The sequence below is a fragment of the Ranitomeya variabilis genome, chromosome 4, assembly GCF_051348905.1.
Source record: "Ranitomeya variabilis isolate aRanVar5 chromosome 4, aRanVar5.hap1, whole genome shotgun sequence".
In the NCBI taxonomy this organism is placed as follows: Eukaryota; Metazoa; Chordata; class Amphibia; order Anura; family Dendrobatidae; genus Ranitomeya; species Ranitomeya variabilis.
In genome coordinates, this window is record NC_135235.1 from 659,011,666 (window position 1) to 659,038,446 (window position 26,781).

Sequence of the window (26,781 nt, forward strand, 5' to 3'; positions counted from 1 at the left end):
AGTCACCTTCCACGACGGCATATGGAGGTTGTCTCTTTACCCTAATGGGGAACAGGAAACACAGAGAGGTTAAAAGGACCTCCCACTTGCCAGTGTCTTTCCTGTTCCTCTTTGGGACAGGGAGAGGTGTTTTTCCATATGCTGTAGTGGCCGGCGGCTACAGTGTGTTTTTTCTTTATGCGGGTTTTACCTGCTTAGCCGGGCAGCTGGCGTCGCTCCGTGCCTCCCCTTATGCTGCTCCCGTCGTCCTGTGTGCCAGGTACCTCGGGACCCCCTCCAGGCCTTCCTGCGCCCCCACGAGGGTAAAGCAGGCCTGGATCCCCAGCCGGGATACTCTTTGAGCTTCCCGGCTTCTTCCCCTCCATGCGGCTCGGCTCGGCGTTCCGGAAGTGACGTCAGCGGTCGCGCGCGCGTCACTTCCGGTTTTCGTATGCTCCCTGAAGCCGGTACTTCCGGGTTTCGCCGGCCGGCGTTGTCGGAGCAATGGCATCCCACACATGGATACCGGAGGGGGAGGGGGAGATTCGGCCGCTGGAGGCAGGTGCTAGGAGCGCTCTCCATAAAAGCCTGCTGAACCACCACTGAGGTAAGACCAAAATTCTTCAGTATGGACGGTTCCTTGTGCCCTGCGTCTGCAGAGCCCAGCGCTGCCCCTGCTACTGTGAGTACGCAGGGACGGGATCCGGGAGGTAGTTCCCTTAGGGGGTTTAGCTCCTCACTCCTCTCTCCCTCTTTATTTCAGGGAGAAAGGTCTACCCCTAAAGCTAACTATAGGAAGAAGTGCCCGGTCTGTGCTGCTAAATTCCCTCCTAACTGGGATAAAAAGCTCTGTCAGCCATGCACTGACAAGATAATTAAAGCGGAGCAACCATCGCTACTAGATGAGATTCGCTCCCTTGTTAAACAGGAGGTACAATCTTCCTTGGCAGCTTTCACACCTCCGCCACCACACTCCCCAGCCAAGAAAAGGAAGATACAGGTCATTGAATCGGACTCTGATTCGGACCACTCTCAAACTTCATCTGTTGGCTGGGAAGATCCTGCATCCCCTAAGGCTGAGGTCAGGAAATACCTCTTTTCCTCAGAGTATATCGAGGACTTAGTCTCTGCTGTACGTAACACGATGGGACTTGAAGAGGAACCTGTACCACAGTCCATACAGGATCATATGTTCGGTGGGCTCAGATCGGAGAAGAAAACAGGATTTCCCGTTCACGCTAATGTGGTTAACATGATTGAGCAGGAATGGGAACTCCCTGAAAAGCGCCTTAGCATGTCTTCAGAGATGAAACATAGATTTCCTCTAGAAGGTGATTTTGTCAAGCTTGACATTCCCAAAGTTGATGTGCAGGTAGCCAGAGTCGCCAAAAAAACGGCACTCCCCTTTGAGGACTCCTCGCAATTGAGAGATCCTATGGACAGGAAGATTGAGAGTCTCCTGAAGAAGTCTTGGGAAACCTCTACGTCTGTCCTGAAGGCTAATATCGCCTCTACCTGCGTAGCCAGGGCCCTCTCCTGTTGGCTAGAAAAACTAGAGTGTCTCATATCGCAGGGTACCCCTAGAGGTGAAATGTTGGATTCACTTCCTATACTACTTAGAGCTACTGGTTTTCTGGCGGACGCTTCTCTGGAATCCGTTAGGATTGCTGCCAGGTCTCTAGTACTCTCCAACTCTGCCAGAAGGGCTCTCTGGCTCAAACTATGGAGTGGCGATATCACCTCTAAAGCTAAATTGTGCGCCATTCCCTTTAAAGGAGACTATGTGTTTGGCCCAGCATTAGGCGACATTCTTGACAAAGCAACTGACAAGAAAAAGGCGCTCCCGGAGCAAAAACAACCGAAAAAACGTTTTTTTCGTGCCCCAATGTCGCAGCCCTCTCAACCGAGGGGTAAAGGCAAAACCGGCAGGTGGAGCTATGCAAAAGGGAGAGGGAAAAATATTTTTGGCCCTCAACAACAGCAGCAGCAGTCATCCCAACAAGATAAACAATGACTCCGACCCGGTGGGGGGAAGACTCTCAAAATATGTGGATCAGTGGGAAAACATCACCAATTCCCACTGGGTCCTCAATGTTATCAAGCAGGGCCTTTTGATCGAGTTAATTTCTCCCCCCTCAGGGTCTAAAGATTACTTCCCTTCCGGCAAGACATCACAATTTGTTAACATTGGGTCTCAGAGATCTTCTGAGATCAAACGTGATCTCCCCGGTTCCACAGTCAGAACAGGGTCTGGGACATTATTCCCGATTATTTCTGGTACCCAAACCATCAGGGGAAGTTCGGATTATTATAAATTTAAAGGGTCTGAATCAGTATGTGAAATATCGAAGATTCAAGATGGAGTCGGTAAAATCAGCCATCCCTTTAATAAATCAACACTCCTTTATGGCAACTATAGATCTAAAGGATGCATATTTCCACATTCCTATCCACCCGAGACACAGAAAATATCTCAGGTTTGCGATACAGGGAAATCACCAGGTGGAGCACTATCAGTTCGGAGTCCTCCCATTCGGCATTTCATCAGCCCCGAGGGTGTTCTCCAAAGTAATGGCAGAGGCAGTGTCCTTTATCCGGAGACAAGGGGTTTGTATAGTGCCCTATCTGGACGATCTGCTGATAGTAGCTCCCACCGAGGCAACCCTGATCTCCCATGTGTCAGCAACATTAGAGATATTGAAGTCTCTGGGTTGGATTCCGAATATGAAGAAATCTCCGCTTCAACCCTCAAAAACCAGAAAGTTTTTAGGAGTGGTTCTGGACTCGGTGAAACAAATGTCCTTTCTTCCAGACGATCACAGACTACCATTAGTAGTAAAGATCAGGAAATACAAGGAGATGAGATCTCCTACACTCCGAGACGGAATGTCGCTGTTGGGCTCCATGACAGCCTGCATTCAGTCGGTGGCTTGGGCTCAAGCCCACTCAAGAACTCTTCAAACCCATGTCTTAGACAATTCGGATGGTCGTCCCAGCTCACTGACCAAAAGGATTCGCACACCAGGTCGGGTGAAAGCATCCTTAACATGGTGGATGAGATCAAAAAATCTTCTCAGAGGTGTGAGTTGGGTTCAGTCTCCAATAACTACAATCAAGACAGATGCCAGCAAGAGGGGCTGGGGAGCCATGATAAATCATGTTCCTTATCAGGGTCTCTGGGACCAGACGATCAGAGGGAGATCTTCGAATTTCCGGGAACTCAAAGCGGTGGAAGAAGCTCTCTTAGCAGCAGATCCGTCAGACTTCTGGCCAACATGTTCTGATACACTCAGACAACATGACCACGGTGGCTCATATCAAACACCAGGGCAGCACAAAATTTGTCAGCCTAAAGAAGGTCTCTGCCCGAATCTTTGCTTGGGCCGAAAATCACTTGCTGTCCCTGACGGCAACTCACCTGAAAGGTACTGCCAATATTCAGGCAGATTATCTGAGCCGGCGAGATATCCACCCGGGCGAATGGAGTCTGGATCCTCAAACGTTCAATCTCTTAGTAAGCAGGTGGGGTCTCCCGGATGTCGACCTCTTTGCCTCCCATCAAAATGCAAAAGTCGAACCTTTTTTTTCCCTGAACCCAACAGGCAATCCCAGAGCAGTGGATGCTCTAGTTCAAGATTGGCACTTCCATCTGGCCTACGCATTCCCACCAATCCCAATCCTTGCAAAGGTGCTGAGGAAAATTCGGATGGAAGGGACTCCAACTATTCTGATTGCTCCATTTTGGCCCAAAAGAAGTTGGTTCAATTTGATCATCCAACTACAAGTGGACGGGCCGGTTATGTTACCAATAAAAGACAATCTCCTCTCTCAGGGGCCAGTTCTCCACTCAGACCCTCAGAAATGGAATTTAGCGGCGTGGTTTCTGAAACCCAGGTTTTGAGAGCAAAAGGGCTATCAATCCCTGTCATAGCCACCTTACAAAAATCCAGGAAGCCAGTAACAAACGCCATTTACAATAAAATTTGGAAAAAGTTTTCATCTTTTTGCCTACCTATCCTTCCAGACCCTCTCAGATCGGATATACCTAAGATATTAGATTTCTTACAGAAGGGCTTGGAAATTGGCCTGAAACCCAGTACTCTGAAGGTCCAGATTTCTGCGCTCAGTTCTATGTTCGATCAAGATCTAGCAGGTCATCGGTGGATCAAAAGATTCATGACCTCAGCAATCAGATTAAACCCTAGGCAACAAATCATAGTTCCTCCTTGGGATCTTAACATTGTACTTCAAGGTCTTATGGGTCCACCCTTTGAACCTCTGTCTTCCTGTTCCCCACAAAATCTTGCTTACAAAACTGTTTTTTTGGTAGCTATAACTTCAGCCAGAAGAGTGGGTGAATTACAGGCCTTATCAATAAGAGAACCTTATTTACTGGTTAGAGATGACTCAATAGTACTCCGTCTGGATCCTTCTTTCCTTCCAAAAGTGGTCTCTGAATTTCATCGTTCTCAAGAAATCGTTCTGCCTACCTTTTGCAACAGACCTGCAAACTCAGAGGAAAGGAAATTTAACACTCTGGACGTTCGTCGTATCCTGCTTCATTGCTTGGATCAAACTCGAGATCTTAGAATTGATCATAACCTTTTTGTCCATTCTTCGGGACAAAATAAGGGGAAAAAGGTAGCCAAAAATACCATTGCTACATGGATTAAAAAAGCCATAACAGAATCCTACATTGCTCAAGATAAAATACCTCCGGTAGGGATCAAGGCCCACTCAACCAGATCTACGTCAGTTTCCTGGGCAGAAAGAGCAGGCGAATCTCCGGAGCAGATCTGCAGGGCAGCTACGTGGTCCTCGCTTCACACCTTCTCCAAACATTATAGATTGGATGTGTTATCCAATAAGGATTTAGTCTTCGGCCGCAAGGTTCTTCAGGCCGTTGTCCCTCCCTAGTATCAAATTAGTTGGTATTCCTCCATATGCCGTCGTGGAAGGTGACTAGAGAAAATAGAATTATTCTTACCGTTAATTCGGTTTCTAGGAACCTTCCACGACGGCGCTAATTCCCGCCCTCTATATATTCCTGGATTAATTCTGGGATTCAGAAGGTAAACCGGTGCTATGGTCTCAGTTGTAAGTCACTGGCAAGTGGGAGGTGGGAGGTCCTTTTAACCTCTCTGTGTTTCCTGTTCCCCATTAGGGCAAAGAGACAACCTCCATATGCCGTCGTGGAAGGTTCCTAGAAACCGAATTAACGGTAAGAATAATTCTATTTTTTTGAGCAGTGTATAATTGCTCATGCAAAAAAATGGTCAGAATTCTTTTATTGAACAAATAAGGAAAATGGGCTAGGGAGGATAGATAGTGCCTTCCCCTATCAATGTCCATCCTTAAAGCAGAGGTTGGCACCCTGGGAAATGATATAGCGCCCCCGTTCAACATAGACTGACCCTAAAAGACCCTCCAAAGGAATCCCTGTCAAAGCCACCAACAAACACACAAAAAATAAAGTGCTGTTAGTACTATTATAGTTGATCTGTATGTGCTCTTAGAAAAATTCTTGAGCCACTAAATTGGAAACTCCATATATTTGAAAATTACCCTCAAATGATTGTTCCTCAACACGATATCTCGTAGTGGTGTTTTTTAACCCCCCTCCCGACCTGTGACACGGCATATGCGTCATGAAAGGTGGTGCCAATCTGACGTGTGACGCATATGCTGTGTCACAGAATGAGCGCGTCCCTGCAGATCGGGTGAAAGGGTTTACTCCAATTTCACCCGATCTGCAGGGACAGGGGAAGTGGTACTTCAGCCCAGGGGCTTCACCCCCCCCCCCCCCCCCTTGGCTACGATTGCTCTGATTGGCTGTTTCACTTTCAACAGCCAATCAGAGCGATTTGTAATATTTCACCTATGAAAACTGGTGAAATATTGCAATCCAGCCATGGCCGATGCTGCAATATCATCGGCCATGGCTGGAAACTCTGATCTATCCACCGCCATCGATCTCCTCCCCAGTCCTCCTTCCTGTGCTCCGCTCCCCTCCGTCCTCCTGTCCGCTCCCCCTGTGCTCCGGTTCTCCCCCCCCCCCCCTCATACTTACCGAGCCTCTCGGTGTCTGCTCCATGGGCGCCGCCATCTTCCAAAATGGCAGGCGCATGCGCAGTGCACCCGCCGAATCTGCCAGCCTGCAGATTCGTTCCATGTACATTTTTATCACTGTGATTAAACCTATCACAGTGATCAAAATAAAAAAAATAGTAAATGACCCCCATAGTTTATCACCCCCATAGGTAGGGACAATAATAAAATAAAGAAAATATATTTACATTTATTTTTTCACTAAGGCTGAAGGCTGGCTTAGAACTAGGGTTAGGGTTAGAACTGGGGTTAGGGTTAGAATTAGTCTATGTGCACACAGTGCGGATTTGCCTGCGGATCCATGGCGGATTGGCCGCTGCGGATTCGTAGCAGCTTTCCATCAGGTTTACAGTACCATGTAAACCTATGGAAAACCAAATCCGCTGTGCCCATGGTGCGGAAATACAGCGCAGCAACGCTGCATTGTATTTTCCGCAGCATGTCAATTCTTTGTGCGGATTCGGCAGCGTTTTACACCTGTTCCTCAATAGGAATCCGCAGGTGAAATCTGCACAAAAAACACAGGAAATCCGCCGTTAAAACGCAGTGCATTTTACCTGCGGATTTTTCAAAAATGGTGCGGAAAAATCTCACACGAATCTGCAACGTGGGCACATAGCCTTAGGGCTAGGGTTGGAATTAGGGCTAGGGTTGGAAATAGGGTTAAGATTAGGCTTGTGGTTAGTGTTGGGGTTAGGGTTGGGATTAGGGTTAGGGTTGGGATTAGGGGTAGGGGTGTGTCGGGGTTAGATTTGTGGTTAGGGATGTGTTGGGGTTAGGGTTGTGATTAGGGTTATGGTTAGAGTTGGGATTAGGGTTAGGGGTGTGTTGGGGTTAGTGTTGGAGTTAGAATTGAGGGGTTTCCACTGTTTAGGCACATCAGGGGTCTCCAAACGCAACATGGCGCCACCTTTGATTCCAGCCAATCTTGCGTTCACAAAGTCAAATGGTGCTCCCTCCCTTCCGAGCCCTGACGTGCGCCCAAACAGTGGTTTATTCCCACATATGGGGTACCAGCATAGTCAGGACAAACTGGGCAACAACTATTGGGGTCCAATTTCTCCTGTTACCCTTATGAAAATAAAAAATTGCTTGCTAAAACATAATTTTTGAGGAAAGAAAAATGATTTTTTTATTTTCAGGCTCTGCGTTGTAAACTTCTGTGAAGCACTTGGGGGTTCAAAGTGCTCACCACATATCTAGATAAGTTCCTTGGGGGGTCTAGTTTCCAAGATGGGTTCACTTGTGGGGAGTTTCTACTGTTTAGGCACATCAGGGGCTCTGCAATCGCAACGTGACGCCCACAGACCATTCCATCAAAGTCTGCATTCCAAAACGCCACTACTTCCCTTCCGAGCCCCGACGTGTGCCCAAACAGTGGTTCACCCCCACATACGGGGTATCAGCATACTCAGGACAAATGGGACAACAACTTTTGGGGTCCAATTTCTCCTATTACTCTTGTGAAAATAAAAAATGGAGGGCTAAAAAATAATTTTTGTGGAAAGAAAAATGTTTTTTTATTTTCTCGGCTCTGCGTTATAAACTTCTGTGAAGCACTTGGGGGTTTTAAGTGGTCACCGCACATCTAGATAAGTTCCATGGGAGGTCTAGTTTCCAAAATGGGGTCACATGTGGGGAAGCTCCAATGTTTAGGCACACAGGGGCTCTCCAAACGCGACATGGTGTCCGCTAACGATTGGAGCTAATTTTTCAAACAGTCAAATGACGCTCCTTCCCTTCCGAGCCCTGCCGTGTGCCCAAACAGTGGTTTACCCCCACATGTGAGGTATCAGTGTACTCAGGAGAAATTACCCAACACATTTTAGGATCAATTTTATCCTGTTGCCCATGTGAAAATGAAAAAATTGAGGCTAAAAAAATTTTTGGGTGGAAAAAAAAAAGTACTTTTTCATTTTTACGGATCAATTTGTGAAGCACCTAGTGGGTTCAAAGTGCTCACTATGCATCCAAAATGGGGTCACTTGTGGGGGAGCTCCAATGTTTAGGCACACAGGGACTCTCCAAATGCGACATGGTGTCCGCTAAAGACTGTAGCCAATTTTTCATTGAAAAAGTCAAATGGCGCTCCTTCCCTTCCGAGCCCTGTCGTGCGCCCAAACAGTGGTTCCCCCCCCCATATGGGGTATCGGCGTTCTCAGGACAAATTGTACAATAACTTTTGGGGTCCAGTTTCTCTTTATACCCTTGGGAAAATAAAAAAAAATGTTGCTAAAAGATCATTTTTGTGACTAAAAAGTTAAATGTTCATTTTTTCCTTTCATGTTGCTTCTGCTGCTGTGAAGCACCTGAAGGGTTAATGAAGTTCTTGAATGTGGTTTTGAGCACCTTGAGGGGTGCAGTTGTTAGAATGGTGTCACTTTTGGGTATTTTCAGCCATATAGACCCCTCAAACTGACTTCAAATGTGAGGTGGTCCCTAAAAAAAATGGTTTTGTAAATTTTGTTGTAAAAATGAGAAATCGCTGGTCAAATTTTAACCCTTATAACTTCCTAGCAAAAAAATTTTGTTTCCAAAATTGTGCTGATGTAACGTAGACATGTGGGAAATGTTATTTATTAACTACTTTGTGTCACATATCTCTCTCGTTTAACAGAATAAAAATTCAAAATTTGAAAATTGCAAAATTTTCGCCAAATTTCCATTTTTTTTCACAAATAAACGCAAAAATTATCAACCTAAATTTACCACTAACATGAAGCCCAATATGTCACGAAAAAACAGTCTCAGAACCGCTAGCATCCGTTGAAGCATTCCTGAGTTATTACCTCATAAAGGGACACTGGTCAGAATTGCAAAAAAACGGCCAGGTCATTAAGGTCAAAATAGTCTGGGTCATGAAGGGGTTAAGAGAGGGTATCGGATAGTACAGATCAACTACCGAACGATAATACACAAATTATCTATAGATATAATGTTCTATCATGCTGATGAATCACCAAAATATATTATAGTTCGGAAAAACATTCAATGCAGCTTCTTGTGGATAATCAAATCCTGTGATCAAAAAAGCATGAATGACCGATAACTATCTGCACTATTTTCTAGGCACTTAGTAACATACTATTCTATAGAGACTCATATAGAGGCACCGTTGGTTTCATCATAATATAACAGATAGTGAAAAACACTTGGACCTTGATACACAGATTAAATCATCCAAATAGACCTAGATGATATATAGCTAGTGGTCATAGATCACCTTGGATGGTTCCAGGGTATAGTTTACATATTTAGTATAGTCTACCATACAGTATTGTTATATGCCCCACAAGCAATGAACTGCATAATGATTCAGCAGAGTCAATCCGATATGTATAAATAAATGACCAACCAGCCTAACTGCACAGGGGTGTAACCATAATCAAACCCATGATGGAATGAACTTATCTTAGGATTAGTATTAGTATAATTTCCTTATTTGTTCAATAACAGAATTAGTATAATCCCCTAAGATAAGTTAATTCCATCATGGGTTTGATTATGGTTACACCCCTGTGCAGTTAGGCTGGTTGGTCATTTATTTATACATACCGGATTGACTCTGCTCAATCATTATAAACATAACAAAATGGTACATAAAGAGTTAGGCTGGGATCACACATGCGAGGAACTCAGATAAGTCTCGCATCTTAATTCCCGGCACTCGGGAGTGGATCATGCGGCTTTGTGTATTTCTATGCAGCCACACGCTCCGCTCCGAGTGACGGCGGCAGTGCCGGGTATTAAGATGCGAGACTCGTCTGAGTTTCTCGCATGTGTGATTCCGGCCTTAAATAAAGACACACACGAAATCTGCGTTAGGCCGGGTCACATTTGCAAGAAACTCTCACGAGTCTCGCACCTCAATACTCGGCACTGCTGTCGGCGCTCGGGGCCGGAGTGTGCCGCTGCATGTATTTCTATGCAGCTGAATGCTCCGGTCCCAAGTGCCGGCGGCAGTGCCGGGTATTGAGGTGCTAGTTTCTCGCAAGTGTGACCCCGGCCTTAAATGCGATACCTGTTTAATTTAAAAAAAAAAAAAAAAATGTTGTGGGCTCCCATGCAATTTTCTGCACCAGAGTGGGAAAGCCAGCGACTGGGTGACCTTTGTTTGTAGCCTGCGAAGGAGTTAATACCCTTGGAGCTTCCCAGGCTATTAATATCCGCTCAACGCTGTATATTTAGCCTTTACTGGCTATTTAAAATAGGATAGCCCCCCTAAAAAATGACGTGGGGTTCCGCCGTAATTAATAACCAGCAAAGGCTATGCAGATAGCTGCTGGCTGATATTAATAGCCTAAGAAGGGGCCCCTGGCTACAAATACCAGCTCCCACCTGCCCCAAAAATGGCGTATCTGTAAGATGCGCCAATTCCGGCACTTAGCCTCTCTTCCCACTGCCCTGTGGCGGTGTCATATGGGGTAATAAGGGGTTAATGTCACCTTTGTAAGGTGACATTACACCTGCTTAGTAATGGAGAGGCATCAATAAGATACCATTTCTAATCCTATAGTTGGTAAAGGGGTAATAAACCACATTCACATGCAGAATAAAGTATTTTAATGAAATAAAACACCACACGGTTTTGTCATCTTTATTATATTGGTAATCTAAGCGAAGCCATTGATCTTCTGAAAATAAAAAAAATAATAACATAAACCAACAGTATACTCCCTGTTCCAACGCAGTCCTTAATAAAGAGTGTCTCACGACGAGTCCAGCTCTGCTACATCTGGATGCCTGACATCCAGACATAGCAGAGCTTGTAGATGACAACCAGAGATAACTCTCCGGTGATCACCTACACTCTACCACTTCCGGTCAGCTGACCGTGAGAACTAGCCTAGGGTGACCGGAGATAACCCCCAGTCACGTGCACGGCAGTTCTCGCGGTAAGCTAAGTTATCACGAGAACTGCAGTGGACGCGTACTTCCGGCGATGGGACAGGTAAGACCTTATTTAAATTAGTAGACTTGCATAGTAAGCTACGTTTACGCAGTTACTACGCATGTGACTAATCATTAGATGCGGATTTACCGCATCTAATGATAGTCTATGTTAACTTTACGGTGCGGCGACAGAGCGTCACCGCATTGTAAGCAGACATGCTGCTTTCTGGAAAGATATGCTGCACGTCCGTTTACGCGGGTCTGCTGCCTGCGTCTTTTTAACGCATAGTGGTGACGGGATTTCATGAAAATCCCTCCACTATGCTGTAACATCTGGATGCTGCTTTTTTGACTCTGCGGCTGTACGCAGCTTTTCCTGACCTTGAAAACATACCCTTAGGCTGAGTGCAAATGTCGCAGAATTGCCGCGTAAATTTCCGCAGCAATTCTGCAACTCCTGCCGTGGGTATATCGCATGCGGAATTGGCATGCATATTCCTATTTGAAAGAATAATTAGCTTGCAGAATGCTAACGTTTTCCAAGCGATCTGTAGCATCGCTTGGAAAACTGATTGACAGGTTGGTCACGCTTGTCAAACGTAGTTTGACAAGTGTGACCAACTTTTTACTATTGATGCTGCCTATGCAGCATCAATAGTAAAAAGATATGTTAAAAATAATAAAAAAATTTAAAAAATGATTATACTCACCTTCTGATGGCCCCCGATCTCCTCAGCGGTGCATGCGACGGCTTCCGTTCCTATAGATGCTTTGTGTTTACGACCTGCGATGATGTCACGGTCACGTGACCGCGACGTCATCGCAGGTCCTTCACACAAAGCATTCATGGGAACGGAAGCGGCCGCAAGCACCGCTGAGAGGCGGGAGGACTCCGGGGGCCATCAGAAGGTGAGTATATCACTATTTTTATTTATTTTTATTTTTTTTACCAATTATATGGTGCCCAGTCCCTGAAGGAAAGTCTCCTCTCCTCCACCCTGGGTACCAACCGCACATGATCTGCTTACTTCCCGCAATGCATTCCTAGGTGTGAGGAATCCCCACGATTCCGCAAATTTAATGAACATGCTGTGTTTTTTTCTGGAAAGCGTTTCTGCTCAGGAAAACCACGCAGCATGTGCACAAAAAATGCGGATTGCATTCTATTAAATAGGATGCCTAATGTGAGCGGTTTTTTCACGGTTTTATAGCGAAAAACCGCGAAAAAAAGCGACGTGTGCACACAGCCTTGGCGTCATCAGGTCAAACGAACATTTATTAAGAATCTGTTCAAATTTCAGACATTATTCGGTAGTCACGAAATAGAGTAGGTTGTAATGGGACCCGGAGTCCCCTTAGAATTCTCTTCATGCGTAGATACTCAGTTAACGTGGCACAATGGAGTTCATAGTTGATTTGGTGTTGTAGTTCCCTTTCCAGATCCCTTCCTCTTGTCTCCCTGGGAGGAACCTTGATGAAGTCGCTAGAAAGATTCAACTTAGAAAGGATGTCACTACACTGCTCAAAAAAATAAAGGGAACACTAAAATACCACATTCTAGATATTACTGAATAAAATATTCCAGTTGTAAGTCTTTATTCACTACATAGTGGAAAGCGTTGAGAACAATAAAACATAAAAATGATCAATGTCAATCAAAATTAATATCTCACGGAGGCCTGGATTTGGAACGATACTCAAAATCAAAGTCGAAAATCATTACAGACTGATCCAACTTCAGTGGAAATGCCTCAAAACAAGGAAATGATGCTCAGTAGTGTGTGTGGCCTCCACGTACCTGTATGACCTCCCTACAATGCCTGGGCATGCTCCTGATGAGGCGGCGGATGGTCTCCTGAGGGATCTCCTCCCAGACCTGGACAAAAGCATCTGCCAACTCCTGGACAGTCTGGTGCAACGTGACGTTGGTGGATTGTGTGAGACATGATGTCCCTGATGTGTTCAGGTCTAGGGAATGTGCGGGCCAGTCCATAGCTTCAATGCCTTCATCTTGCAGGAACACTGCTGACACACTCCAGCCACATGAGGTCTGGCATTGTCCTGCATTAGGGGGAACCCACGGCCAACCGCACCAGCATATGGTCTCACAAGGGGTCTGAGAATCTCATCTCTGTACTTAATTGCAGACAGGCTACCTCTGGCGAGCACAGGGAGGGCTGTGCGGCCCTCCAAAGAAATGCTACCCCACACCACTACTGCCAAACCGGTCATGCTGAAGGATGTTGCAGGCAGTAGATTGCTCTCCACGAAGTCTCCAGACTCTGTCATGTCTGCCGAATGTGCTCAGTGTGAACCTGCTTTCATCTGTGAAGAGCACAGGGCGTCAGTGGCGAATTTGCCAATCCTGCTGTTCTGTGGCAAACGCCAAGCGTCTTTCACGGTATTGGGCTGTGAGCACAACCCCCATCTGTGGACGTCGGGCACTCAGACCATCCTCATGGAGTCGGTTTCTAACCGTTTGTGCAGACACATGCACATTTATGGCCTGCTGGAGGTCATTTTGCAGGGCTCTGGCAGTGCTCCTCCTGTTCCTCCTTGCACAAAGGTAGAGGTTGCGGTCCTGCTGCTCGGTTGTTGCCCTCTTACGGCCCCCTCCACATATCCTGGTGTACTGACCTGTCTCCTGGTAGTGCCTCCAGCCTCTGGACACTACGCTGACAGACACCGCACACCTTCTTGCCACAGCTTGCATTGATGTGCCATCCTGGATGAGCTGCACTACCTGAGCCACTTGTGTGGGTTGTAGAGTCCGTCTCATGCTACCACAAGTGTCAAAGCACAACCAACATTCAAAAGTGACCAAAACATCAGCCAGAAAGCATTGGTAAAGAGATGTGGTCTGTTGTCCCCACCTTGTAGAACCACTCCTTTATTGACGGTGTCTTGATAATTGCCAATAATTTCCATCTGTTGTCTATTCCATTTGCACAACAGCATGTCAAATTGTCAAACAGTGTTGCTTCCTAAGTGGACAGTTTGATTTCACAGAAGTTTGATTTACTTGGAGTTATATTCTGTTGTTTGTGTTCCCTTAATTTTTTTTGAGCAGTGTAGTTTCGTAAGGATTATATGAAAAAGTATTGGATGACATAGCGTACAGTGTGCATACGGAAGGGAAAATGTGTTTTAAAGTATATCGTAGCACAACTGTGGTGGTGCTCACATGCCCTGGCGACCTTAATTGAATTTGTGGATACTGCATCCCGTAAATTAAGACAAGATTTGTCTGGGGAGAGCATGCACACCATGTGTGTTTTTAATATGATTCAACAAAGAAGATTATTTTTTAAGGAGCTGGAACCATATATTTTTCTCATGGCCTCCACATTTATCTGCACGGAGTTCTGAGCACCTGCGGTGGTTACTGGTGAGCTGGCTTAAACCCCTAGAGCTATTTTGGCCCACACCTATCTAAGATATACAGGTATAACTCTCTATCACTTCATGTTACATTTGGGGTCTCTTTTTTGTATATTCCCTCATTTCTATTACTACATTTTATTTTCAGGCTCTTTGCTCAAGTATACTACTAGTCCATGAGCCAAGAACCAAATTTGACGATATCGGTACCAAGCGGAGTGACTAATTCTCTTTGGTATTTTTAGGTAGATGCATGTCTGTAGTTTATTTTTTGATATGATAGCCCTTACATATACGTAGCTTATTAACCCCTTCAGCCCTAGGCCTATTTGTACCCAAGTGCCTAAGCCAATCTGACCTGTGCCACTTCATGGGCTAATAACTTTGGAACGCTTTCACCTATCCAAGCCATTCTGAGATTGTTTTCTCGTGACATATTGTACTTCACGTCAGTGCTAAATGGGAGTCAATATATTTTACCTTTCTATATAAAAAAATGCTAAATATTCGGAAATTTTGGAAAAATCGGCAATTTTTTAACTTTGAAATTCTCTGCTTTTTACAAAAATACTGATACCCCCCATAATAGTTATTAATTTACACTCCCCACATGTTTACTTCATATTGGCATCATTTTGAAAATGAAACCTTATTGTTTTACGACGTAATAGGGCTTATAGTTTTATGCGCAATTTTTCACATTTACAGCAAAACCCACTTTTCAAAGGACCAAGTCACTTCTGAAGTCACTTTAAGGGGCTTACATAACAGAAACCACCCATAAATTACCCCATTTTGCAAACTACACCCCTCAAGCTGTTCAAAACTCATTTTTAAAAACTGTTAACCCTTTAGGTGTTCCACAGGAATTTTAGCAGAATGAAGGCGAAATTTCAAAATTTCATTTTTTTTCCAGATATTACATTGTAATCCAATTTTACCTGCAACCTAGCAAGGGTTAACGGCAAACCCAAACTTGGTTACCCTAATTCTGCAGTTTATAGAAACACCCCACATGTACTCGTAAACTAAAGTATGGGCACACAGCACAGCTCAACACGGAAGGAGCGCTATGTGGTTTTTGGGTGGCGGATTCACTGGAAGAAATCTAGGGGGCCATGTCACATTTGAAGGCTGCCTGAGGTACCCCCACAGTGGAAACCCCAAAAAGTGACCCTATTTTGGAAACTACACCCCCAAGGAATCTTTTAGGGGGTATAGTGACCACTTTGACCCAACCAGTGTTTCACAGTAGTTGGAAACACTTGGTTGAGAAAATGGAAAAAGTGCATTTTTTACATGAAGGTGTCATTTTAGGCTCATTTTTTTATTTTTAAGAGGTGTACCAGCAAAAAATGCACCCCACTATTTGTTCACCAATCTCTCCCGAACACAACAACACCCGATATGTTGTCGTACACTGCAGTATTGGGGAACGGCAGGCCTCGGAAGGGAAGGAGCGCCAAATGACTTTTGGAGTGCAAATTTTACTGGAAGAAATCTAGGGGGCTATGTCACATTTGAAGACACCCTGAGGTGCCCCAACACACGCACACACACTGACACATACACGTTCTGTGCTGAACAGGACTCTCCGGTCTTCTCTGCAGAGCTCCTATCTCCCTCTGTAGAGGCTGACACCTCCCAGATGATACCATGGTGTTTTGCCTATGACAAGGTCAACTATGCCCGATACCTAACCTATTACTATGCCACAATGTCTCGGCTGCCCATAGAACACCCAGAGGTCCATGAATACTTCATGCAAGGTGGCTTTTCGGTCCAGATCGGTAGCAAGAATCCTTTGGGACGAATTCCTGTGGACCAGACCATTGAAGAGACAATCAACAAAGACACCCAGACACCAGGGGGCACAAAAGGCTTCAGCCTCAAAGTTGGAGCTGTTTCCAGGTTCTACCTGACATCAGAGTACCGCAGTATGTACTTGAGGCAGCTGAGGGCCCTGGTAGGCCAACAATATACTGACTTCAGCCATTCAGACCTACAGGTGTCTAGGATTAGAAGAGATGAAGCCGATGTCCAATCTTTCGTTCAACTGCTGGAGACAGGTTGGGTGAACCCCTTCAACAAAGAGCATAATGGTGAACTTATCAGTTTGTCAACAGCGACTGTAGCACCACCAGATGTAGCCAAAGACCTTCAAGGGGCATACAGTATAGGAGAGGATGCATATCAAACATTCAAGGATGAGCGTTTGGGTACCGATAAGCCAACTACATTGTTTCATGACAAGATGACGAAGAACAAACTTAAAACGTTCTCTAACATCCAAATGAAGACACGCAGACAAGGTCTTGGCAAGGAGGTAATTTTGAAGGCTGACAGAAACCTATTTGGCCAGATGATACTTGTAGCTGAGAACAGAAAGCTACAAATGAGTGATGTCTTGACTCATCCCCTGGGTCCATTGCCATGGGCACTTGCCAATGGTGATGGGTCTATCCGCAAGACCAACAAGGCTGCCCTCGCAAGGGAGTTGGAGAGGAATGCTCGTCCTGCAGAAGTGATCCCCGAGCCCTCTGCAACCATCATTGATGGGATGAGCCTGGTTCAGAAACTGAAGGGAAACAATGCAACATTTGGCCAGCTAGCAGGCACAGCAATGAGTCGCGCTATCCATGAGGGTGCTAAGAGCAAGCGCATTGATATTGTCTTTGACGTCTACAAGGAGACATCCATCAAAGATACAGAAAGAGTCAACAGATATGAAGGCACAGGGATCCATTTCAAGAACATTCAACATGGGCACAACATCCAGCAGTGGAAAAAGCTTCTAAGTAGTTCCTCCAACAAGGCAAGTCTCATAAAGTTTCTGGTAGAAGAATGGAAGGCGAAACACCACAGGGAGAAGCTTGAGGAGAAGGAGCTGTATGTCACATGTGAGCAGCTCTGCTTTAAGATCACCAAAGAACAGTGGGAAGAGGCTGCTGACCTTAAGTCAAATCAAGAAGAAGCAGACACACGCCTCCTTCTCCATGCTCTTCATGCAGCAGAATCTGGTTACAAGTCGGTCATCATCACTTCGGAGGATACTGATGTCATGGTCCTGTGTCTGGGCATGTGCCACAAAATCCCATCCCACCTGTTCCAGAAATGCGGTACACAGAACCGGACAAGATTCCTGGATATCACCACTCTGAGCCGAACATTGGGAGGCAGCGTATGTGATTCATTGATTGGTATGCATGCATTTACAGGCTGTGACACCGTCAGTGCATTCGCTGGCCGTGGGAAGATGACGACACTCAAGCAGTTGAAGATGAACAAGACATACCAGGATGCCTTTCAGGAAGTTGGTCGTTCATGGGAAGTGTCTACCGAACTTTTTGAGAAGTTACAGGAAATCACCTGCCACATGTACCTGCCAACTACCCAAACAACTGAGGTAAACAGGCTCCGTTATCAGCTGTTCTGTGCCAGACGTGGAGTGGTAGAGTCAAGTCAACTCCCTCCTTGCCAGGACTGCCTTTTCATGCATGCACTGCGTGCAAACTACCAGGCTGCGATCTGGAGGAGAAGTCTGCAGAGCCAGCCATGGGTTGCAAACCCAACAGACTGCGGTTGGATGATAGATAACGACGGAAAGCTTGTTGTCAAGTGGATGCAAGGGGCACCAGCACCAGAAGCTATTATACAGCTACTGTCCTGCAAGTGTGTGCGGTCATGTGAACTTCCTCAGTGTACTTGCCTCAGCAATGGCCTGAAGTGCACAGACATGTGCAGATTACAGACATGCCAGAACAAGGGTACTGAAGACGAGCCAGTAGAACAACAGTCAGATTCAGAGTCCGATGTTGAAGATATTATGGAGTAACATATATATATATATATATATATATATATATATATATATATATATATATATATATATATATATATATATATATATATATATATATGCACATGACATGTTCAGTGTGTATTTACATAACTTGGATTAAATTTTGTTACAAATACTACATCTAGTCACTCCGGGTGGTACCGATATCGTCATATTTGGTTCTTGGCTCATGCTAAAATTCCTGTGGAACACCTAAAGGGTTAACAGTTTTTAAAAATGAGTTTTGAACAGCTTGAGGGGTGTAGTTTGCAAAATGGGGTAATTTATGGGTGGTTTCTGTTATGTAAGCCCCTTAAAGTGACTTCAGAAGTGACTTGGTCCTTTGAAAAGTGGGTTTTGCTGTAAATGTGAAAAATTGCGCATAAAACTATAAGCCCTATTACGTCGTAAAACAATAAGGTTTCATTTTCAAAATGATGCCAATATGAAGTAAACATGTGGGGAGTGTAAATTAATAACTATTATGGGGGGTATCAGTATTTTTGTAAAAAGCAGAGAATTTCAAAGTTAAAAAATTGCCGATTTTTCCAAAATTTCCGAATATTTAGCATTTTTTTATATAGAAAGGTAAAATATATTGACTCCCATTTAGCACTGACGTGAAGTACAATATGTCACGAGAAAACAATCTCAGAATGGCTTGGATAGGTGAAAGCGTTCCAAAGTTATTAGCCCATGAAGTGGCACAGGTCAGATTGGCTTAGGCACTTGGGTACAAATAGGCCTAGGGCTGAAGGGGTTAATAAGCTACGTATATGTAAGGGCTATCATATCAAAAAATAAACTACAGACATGCATCTACCTAAAAATACCAAAGAAAATTAGTCACTCCGGGTGGTACCGATATCTGGCCCGGCTCATGGACTATACATCCTTACCTCATTTTCCTCTCCTAAGCAGTCGAGTAGGTACCATATTCCGTTTCCTTTTTAACCCATATATCCCTATCCTATGCACTGTATTATACACTAAATTCCTCAAGATGAGGATAATACCGTCTTTACTTTTTTTAGGTTTCTTTTGCTTTGTTTTCTTGCTTTTTCCTTATTTGAATAATATGACATGCTTTGGTTATTGTACACATGTTCATTTTTTACTTTTTCTTGATTTTCCGTGTTGGACCGAAACGTTTTTATCACATTTGAACGGACTGCATTAAAATCACTTCTGGATTCTTGCATTAAAGTTGAGTGCCAAGTTTTATTTCATTTTGCACTGGCCTGGGAACCTATTTGTGCACCACCACAGTTGTGCTACGATATACTTTGTATCACAACTAAAGGTCACCATTCTGCCACAAGACCACTGCATGGTCCTCCACCCAAAACTGTCTCCATTAGTTTGAGCATTTATATAAGAACTTGCAGAGAAGTCATACATGGTTGAATCTATGAGGCCAAAAAATAAAATTTCCCTCTTTTTAGTAGAGTATCTTAAATAATAATTTTTAATATTGGCCAAATGTGAATTTCTGTACAATAACAGCAAAGTTTCCCTTTATCCTGATTTCTCAGTTTCTGTGAGTAAAGTACCTTTTAACTTCAAAGAGTTCTAGATAAACTACTGTGGTAGATATGCTCATTCGACTGCTTAATGAGGTAGTCAGAGAAATGCTTTTCATTTAAATCTTTGCCTGGTTCTTTAAAACATTCTCCATAAACCAGTCCAAAACAAAATAGACATATTCAGTCTTGTTAAGTCATTACAGTCCTTATTACTGCGGGGTCTGGTTCAGCTTTGTTTAACAAGAGCACAGCTCTGGAAGTCAGTTCACCTTCAGTGCACATAGAACTCTGAGCAAAGCGGCTAACCTTTTACCTTCTGGACCACCCCCTAGGGTGGAGATACGGTGAACAGCCATCCCACCCAGCTCTTTAGCTGTTCACAAAAAACCTGACCCTGTCATGGCCGATTAACCTCTCTCTGCACATAACACGCTGGAGCAAGCTTCCAGGTTCATATCAATCAAGCTAATAATCTCAGTGAAAAACATCTCCCCTCTGGTATATTACCAGTTACTCTCTTACATATCCACCCCTCTGCCCAAAGCCGGGGGTTGTGGCACCTTTAGTCAGTAGACCGGGAAGCTTCAACAGGGCATTTGCGTTAGCGTGTAGTTTTCTTAGCCTATGCTCCACATTGACGCTGAAGTCCTGTAGCGCTAAAAACCTCCTAGTCATTCTTCCCTTTATTTTCCCTTATCCATCTCATAGGTACATGTTCTGACACTAACCTGAACTTTCAGCCCAACAGTTAGTACTTCAATGTGTCACTCGCCCATTTGATTACTATGCATTCTTTTTTCACAATGGCATAATTCTTCTTTCAGTAGGAGAGTTTCTCACTTAGATATAGGATTGGATGTTCCTCCCCATTTATTTCTTGTGACAACACGGCTCCCAACTTGACTTCTGAAGCATCCATCTGGACCACAAACTCTTGAAGTATGGTTAGGCCAAGATTGGCTGCTTACACAGGGCTAGCTTCAACTCCTGGAAAGTCACCTCTGCTTTGGAAGTCCACGTGGCCACTCATTACTTTGTACCCTTAAAGAGGTTGGTCAAGGGTGCAGTTCTCATGGCAAAATTCAGGATGAACCACTGATAACATCCCACAATTCCAAGAAAAGCCCTAATCTGTGTCTTGGAGATTGCTTGCAGCCAATTTTGGATTTGCCCACATTTTGTTTTCCTGCAGCTTGATTTGGCTTATACTGACAATATATGGTCTCCTCCTTCCCCGTGGTGCACTTCTTTGTGTGTTATGGCAAACCTCGCCTTCCTCAGCTCATCCAGTACAGCCTAGACCTTCTGCAGCTAACTTTTCTAGGACCTGGTCCATGTCCCTCTGGAAGAAGGCTGTGGGCTCCTTGCAGACTAGAAGACATGCTGGTGTATTAGAAACGCCCATCAGGTGTAGAGAAGGCCATCTTCTCTTTGGTCATTTGTAACATGGGGATTTGCCAGTTCCCTTTCGTTAGGATAATCGTGACAAAACTGACATTCTCCATCTGACTTTGGCAAAAGGACAATGGGACTGGACCAGCCACTCTTTGACTCTTAGATGACACCCAGGCTCAACATTCTCTTCACCTCCATCAAAATCATGGAAACCATAGTTTGTTTCTACGGTCACTCTGGCGACTGGGTCGTCCTTAGAGTCCACGTGAATATAACGAATGCCCACAATTTTTCCAGGGATCAACTAGTGGGGGAATGTGGCCATTGCCAGGGTCACCAAACTCACCGTCTCCAAGAGTCCAGACACCAGTACTCCGTTTACCATCATGGGACATTTCTGCGGCTCCTTACAGGGTTGACAGTCCACACTGCAGGCTGGATAAGCATAATACAAACTGCGCTGCCCTAGGCTGCAGTCTATGGGTTCAGTGGACATGGGACAACAATTGACTATGTGCCCCATATTCTGACACGTCCAACAGTATCAGGGTCTTAACCCCAACCCTTTGTAACCCCTCAACAGGCTCTTGGGACCTTAGATGCCCCCCATTTGTAGCTCTAGTACTCCTTTTTTGAGAGTCAGTCACCTTTTGGGTACCCCCAGTACAGGGGTGCGTTGGCACCTGGTTTCCTTAATGACTTCATCACTTGGTACCTTTCTACTAGGCCATACAGGTTTTCCGCATTTCGAGGCTCTCCCTGGCTAACCCAGGTCTGCATCGGTCTAGGAATCGAGTGAATAAATCTATCCATAATAAAACGCTCAACCATCTGGGATGGGGTAGAGGACTCTAGCTGCAACCACTTCTGGACAAGATGTAGCAAATCAAACGTGAGAGCTGAGGGGGAGGTTTGTTCTCGGAATACGCCTAGTGGTGGACCCGTTGTGCTCTGACAGACAAAGTAACTCCTAAGCGTTTCAGTCTTTAGTTTGGCATACTCCTTTGCGTGCTATAAGCCGAGGCCATAATACACTTTTTGGGGTTTGCCAGATAGTTAGGGTGCCAGCATCTCTGCTCCTGCAGCAGCTTCTCTTGCTCTGTGACCCTTTTGAACACAGCCAAAAATGCCTCGACATCGCACCCAGGATCATCTTTTGCACAGCACGTCTCACCGCCTTCCGGACGTGTGAGTCATTACCTGAACTTGGGGATGGGGTTGTTGCCCTGCTACGGACTGCATCTGTGAGGAGTTCCATCTGTTGTGTACACACCTCCTGTTGCTCCTTTGCAGCTGCTCCAACAGTTTATTCGCTTCCAGTTTTGCTAGCTGTTGTTGCTGAACTTGCTGTTGCTGGACTTGGACCAGGTGCTTGATCAGCTCCTCCATTTTGTCCTACCTCTCTTCGATCCTAATAGCCGCCTTCACCTAGGACATGCAGTTTGTCCACATCCGTCACACTTGTTTCCTGGGAATCTTGACCACATTCTCATCCAACCGGGTCACTTGGCTGCTTAACAAGGTAGTCAGAGGAATGCTGTTCATTTAAATCTTCACCTGGTTTATTATAAACATGCTTCATAAACCAGTCCAAAACAAAATAGACATATTCAGTCTTGTTGTTATAAACCAGGGGTGGGGAACCTTTTTTTTCCAGCCGGGGACCATTTGGAAATTTCTACCATCATTCAGGGGCCACATAAAAATGATCTACTTGAAAATTACCCTGGTATATTTAGTCAAACAATTACGGTAACTCTTTGGTGATGCTGTGATGTTAGATGATACTGACCATGTTGCTTCTCACAGCTGCTTTTCCAGGGGTTATACAAAGATCGGGGGGGGGGGCACAAATATCATAGGAAGGCACATAGCTGGAGGGGACAGAGATCACGGGGCACAGATCACATGGGAGCACAAATATCACAGGAGGGTGCATGGCAGGGGGCCACAGGGATCACAGGGGGCACATACCTCACAGGGGGGTACAAAGCTGGGAGCCACAGAAATCACAGGGATGCACATTGCAGGGGGGCATATAGCTGGAGGGCACAGAAATTTCAAGGGGGCACAAAGATCAAAGCAGGGCACATAGCTGGGGGGCACATAGCTGGAGGGGACGGATTACAGGGGGCACAGATCACTTGGGAGCACAAATATAGCAGGGGAGCACAGGGAACACAGGTGGGCACAAAGCTGGGAGCCACAGAGATCACAGGGATGCACTTAGCTGGGGGGCACAGATCACAGGGGGGCACCAAGATCAAAGGAGGGCACATAGTTGGGGGCAAAGAAATCACGGAGGGATACACAGCTGGGGGGCACATAGCTGGAGGGGACAGACATCACAGGTGGCACAGATCACATGGGAGCACAAATATCACGGGGGTACATAGCAGGGGGCCACAGGGATCACAGGGGGCACATAGATCAAAGGGGGGCACAAAGCTGGGAGCCACAGAGATCACAGGGATGCACATATCTGGAGGGCACAGAAATCACAGGGGGAAGAGCACAGGGGGTACATAGCTGGGGGGCACAGATCACAGGGCAGAGAGATCACTGGGGGGCACAAAAATCGCGGGGCACAGATGACATGGGGGCACAGGGATCACGGGAGGTGTACAGAGATAACATTGGGTGCACATAGCTGGGAGGCAGATCACATGGGGCGTATAGTTGGGGGGCAAAGAGATCATATTGGGGCACAGCGGGGTCAGAGAGATCACATTGGGCACATAGCTGAGGGGCACAGATCACCTGCAGACAGAGCTGCCAGCACAGAGAGCGCTCTGGACTCTGGCAGCAGCTCCTCTTCTGGGACAGGAGAGCACTTGGTGCTAACCCTGCCCACCTGGTGCTAACTCAGCTCACCCCAACACTAAACCCGCCCACCCCGATGACATCATTCCTGTGCAGGGCTGGTAGCGTTCTTTGATGAACACTGCATACCGTGCACTTGGTGACTAAGGGGGCCAGCAGCTGGCAGGATACGGCTGCCGCCCGGGCCTTGCTGACTCTGGGGATCTTCCTGTGGCCTGCATGAAAAGCCACCGGAGGTTCCCCACCCCTGGCATAAATGAACACTCATTTTAGTCCTTATAACTGCAGGGTCCATCTGCTCAAAAAACAGGGCTCAGCTCTGTTTAACAAGAGCACAGCTGTGAATGTCAGCTCACCTTCTGAGCACACAGAACTCTGAGTCCAGAGGCTAACCCTTTACCTTCTGGACCACACCATAGAGTGGAGGTATATTGTACCGTCATCCCGCCCCGCTCTTTCCAGGGTCATGTCACTGAAGCTAATAAACTCCGTTAAACATATCTCCCCTCCAGTATATTACTAGAGACCCTCTAAGACCTCTTTCACACTTCCGTCTTTCATCTCCCATCAGAATGCGTTGTTTTGTGAAAAAAATGCATCCTGCAAATTTTCCGTCAGGATGCGTTTTTCCCATAGACTTGTATTGGCGACGCATCGCGACGGATTGCCACACGTCGCGTCCGTCGTGCACTGGATCTGTCGGAATTTGGTGGCCCGTCTGGAAAAAAACATTGATTGTAACATTTTTTTTCTTGCTTCGGGAAAACGTATCGCAACGCATCCTGTGGCATGCGTCGTTGGCTAGAATGGAAGCCCATGGATGCAGGATCCATCGTGACACGTCGTATGACGGAATCCAGCGCTGGAATATGTTTTTTTACACTGAGCATGCTCAGAATCAGGATTTTGTAGCCAATTGGCCAGACACCCCCAAATCAATATATAACCTGGCCTGGGGCTTCAACCCCAAATGTGCCAGCAAGAAGACAGCAGCCTGCCAGCGTCCAGCCAGCCGGCATTCATCCAGCCAGCCGGCATCCGTCCAGCCATCCGGCATCCGTCCAGCCAGCCAGCATCAGTCAGCCATCGTCCAGAGGCCTGCCTGCTATAAAACCTATGTAGAAAAGCCGCGGAGACACCATCACGTGTTTCTCAATGCAAGCAATGAATAGCCAGGTCTTTCACCGGGAAGGAACAACCACGGGAAGGGCAGCATCCAATAAAGGAAAACCACCTATGCCAAAACATGGTATCCATCCACAGACAGCTGTTTCGGGGTATTTGCCCCTCATCAGTGTGGAGTAGTAAACTTGGCTATTAGGAGCAGTGCCTAGTGAAAAGACTATAAACATGAGGATGAATGACCTCGGGGAGATCAAAACATCCAACACCGCGGAGACACCATCACGTGTTTCTCAACGCAGTGATCCAGAACACTGCCCCCATCCCTTATGGGAAATATGCAAATGCATGTAGAAAAGCCGCGGAGACACCATGCAAGGGATGGGGGCAGTGTTCTGGATCACTGCGTTGAAACACGTGATGGTGTCTCCGCGGTGTTTGATGTTTTGATCTCCCCGAGGTCATTCATCCTCATGTTTATAGTCTTTTCACTAGGCACTGCTCCTAATAGCCAGTTTCCTACTCCACACTGATGAGGGGCAAATACCCCGAAACAGCTGTCTGTGGATGGATACCATGTTTTGGCATAGGTGAAGTGTGACTTAATAGAGAGCATAGGTGGTTTTCCTTTATTGGATGCTGCCCTTCCCGTGGTTGTTCCTTCCCGGTGAAAGACCTGGCTATTCATTGCTTGCGTTGAGAAACACGTGATGGTGTCTCCGCGGCTTTTCTACATGCATTTGCATATTTCCCATAAGGGATGGGGGCATTGTTCTGGATCACTACGTTGAGAAACACGATGGTGTCTCCGCGGTGTTGGATGTTTTGATCTCCCCGAGGTCATTCATTCTCATGCTATAAAACCTAGGCAGCCAGAGGCCTGACTGTGCTGCCAGAGGCCAGCGTCAAGCTAGAGCCTTCCAGCCAGTGTGACTACTGCCATTTTTGCGTGCGTCTGTGTGCATGTGTGTGCGTGTCTGTATGTGCGTGTTTGTGTCTGCCTGTGTGCGATGACGTCGCAGTCACGTGACCGCGACGTCATCGAAGGTCCTGCACACACACCATCTATAGGAACGGAAGCCGCTGAGGAGATCGGCTGTTTGCGGAAGGTGAGTATAACCATTTTTTTAATTTTTTTATTATTTTTAACATTCTATATTTTACTATTGATGCTGCATAGGCAGCATCAAAAGTAAAAAGTTGGTCATATCTGTCAAACACTATGTTTGACAAGTGTGACCAACCTGTCAATCAGTTTTCCAAGCGATGCTACAGATCGCTTGGAAAACGCTAGCATTCCGCAAGCTAAATATGCTTGCAAAACGCTGGTTTTCTGCGGGAATATGCATGCCAATTCCGCATGCAATATACCCACGGCAGAAGCTGCAGAATTGCCGCGGAAATTTCCGCGGCAATTCTGCAACGTGTGCACTTAGCCTAATGGTGGTGTGTGTGTGTCTTGCGTGTGTTTGTGTTTTTTTATTTATTTATTTTTTATTGTACTGTTACAAGCAAATAACGTGTAAATGTTTTCATTTAAAATAAAGAGCATTGTAGCTCCTAATTGTGATGGTAAAAAAAAAAAAGAAATATTAAAAATGTTGTATTCAAAATGTCTGTAGTATCATTTCACAAAGGTAAACTTTAAAATGGTGTATGTACAAATGTCCACACATGCAATACACGGTTGAGTGTTTATTTTTTAATATAAAG

The 26,781-nt window shown here is 45.6% G+C and overlaps 2 protein-coding genes across 4 annotated transcripts in view; both read left to right on the forward strand.

Moving 5' to 3' along the window:
- LOC143767471 (uncharacterized) overlaps positions 1–26,781 on the forward strand; it is a 432,524-nt gene that overhangs the window by 124,914 nt on the left and 280,829 nt on the right. The window lies entirely within an intron of this gene.
- The window catches only part of LOC143767453 (uncharacterized), an 80,509-nt gene that overhangs the window by 33,152 nt on the left and 20,576 nt on the right, over positions 1–26,781 (forward strand). The gene's annotated exons all lie outside the window — the stretch shown is intronic.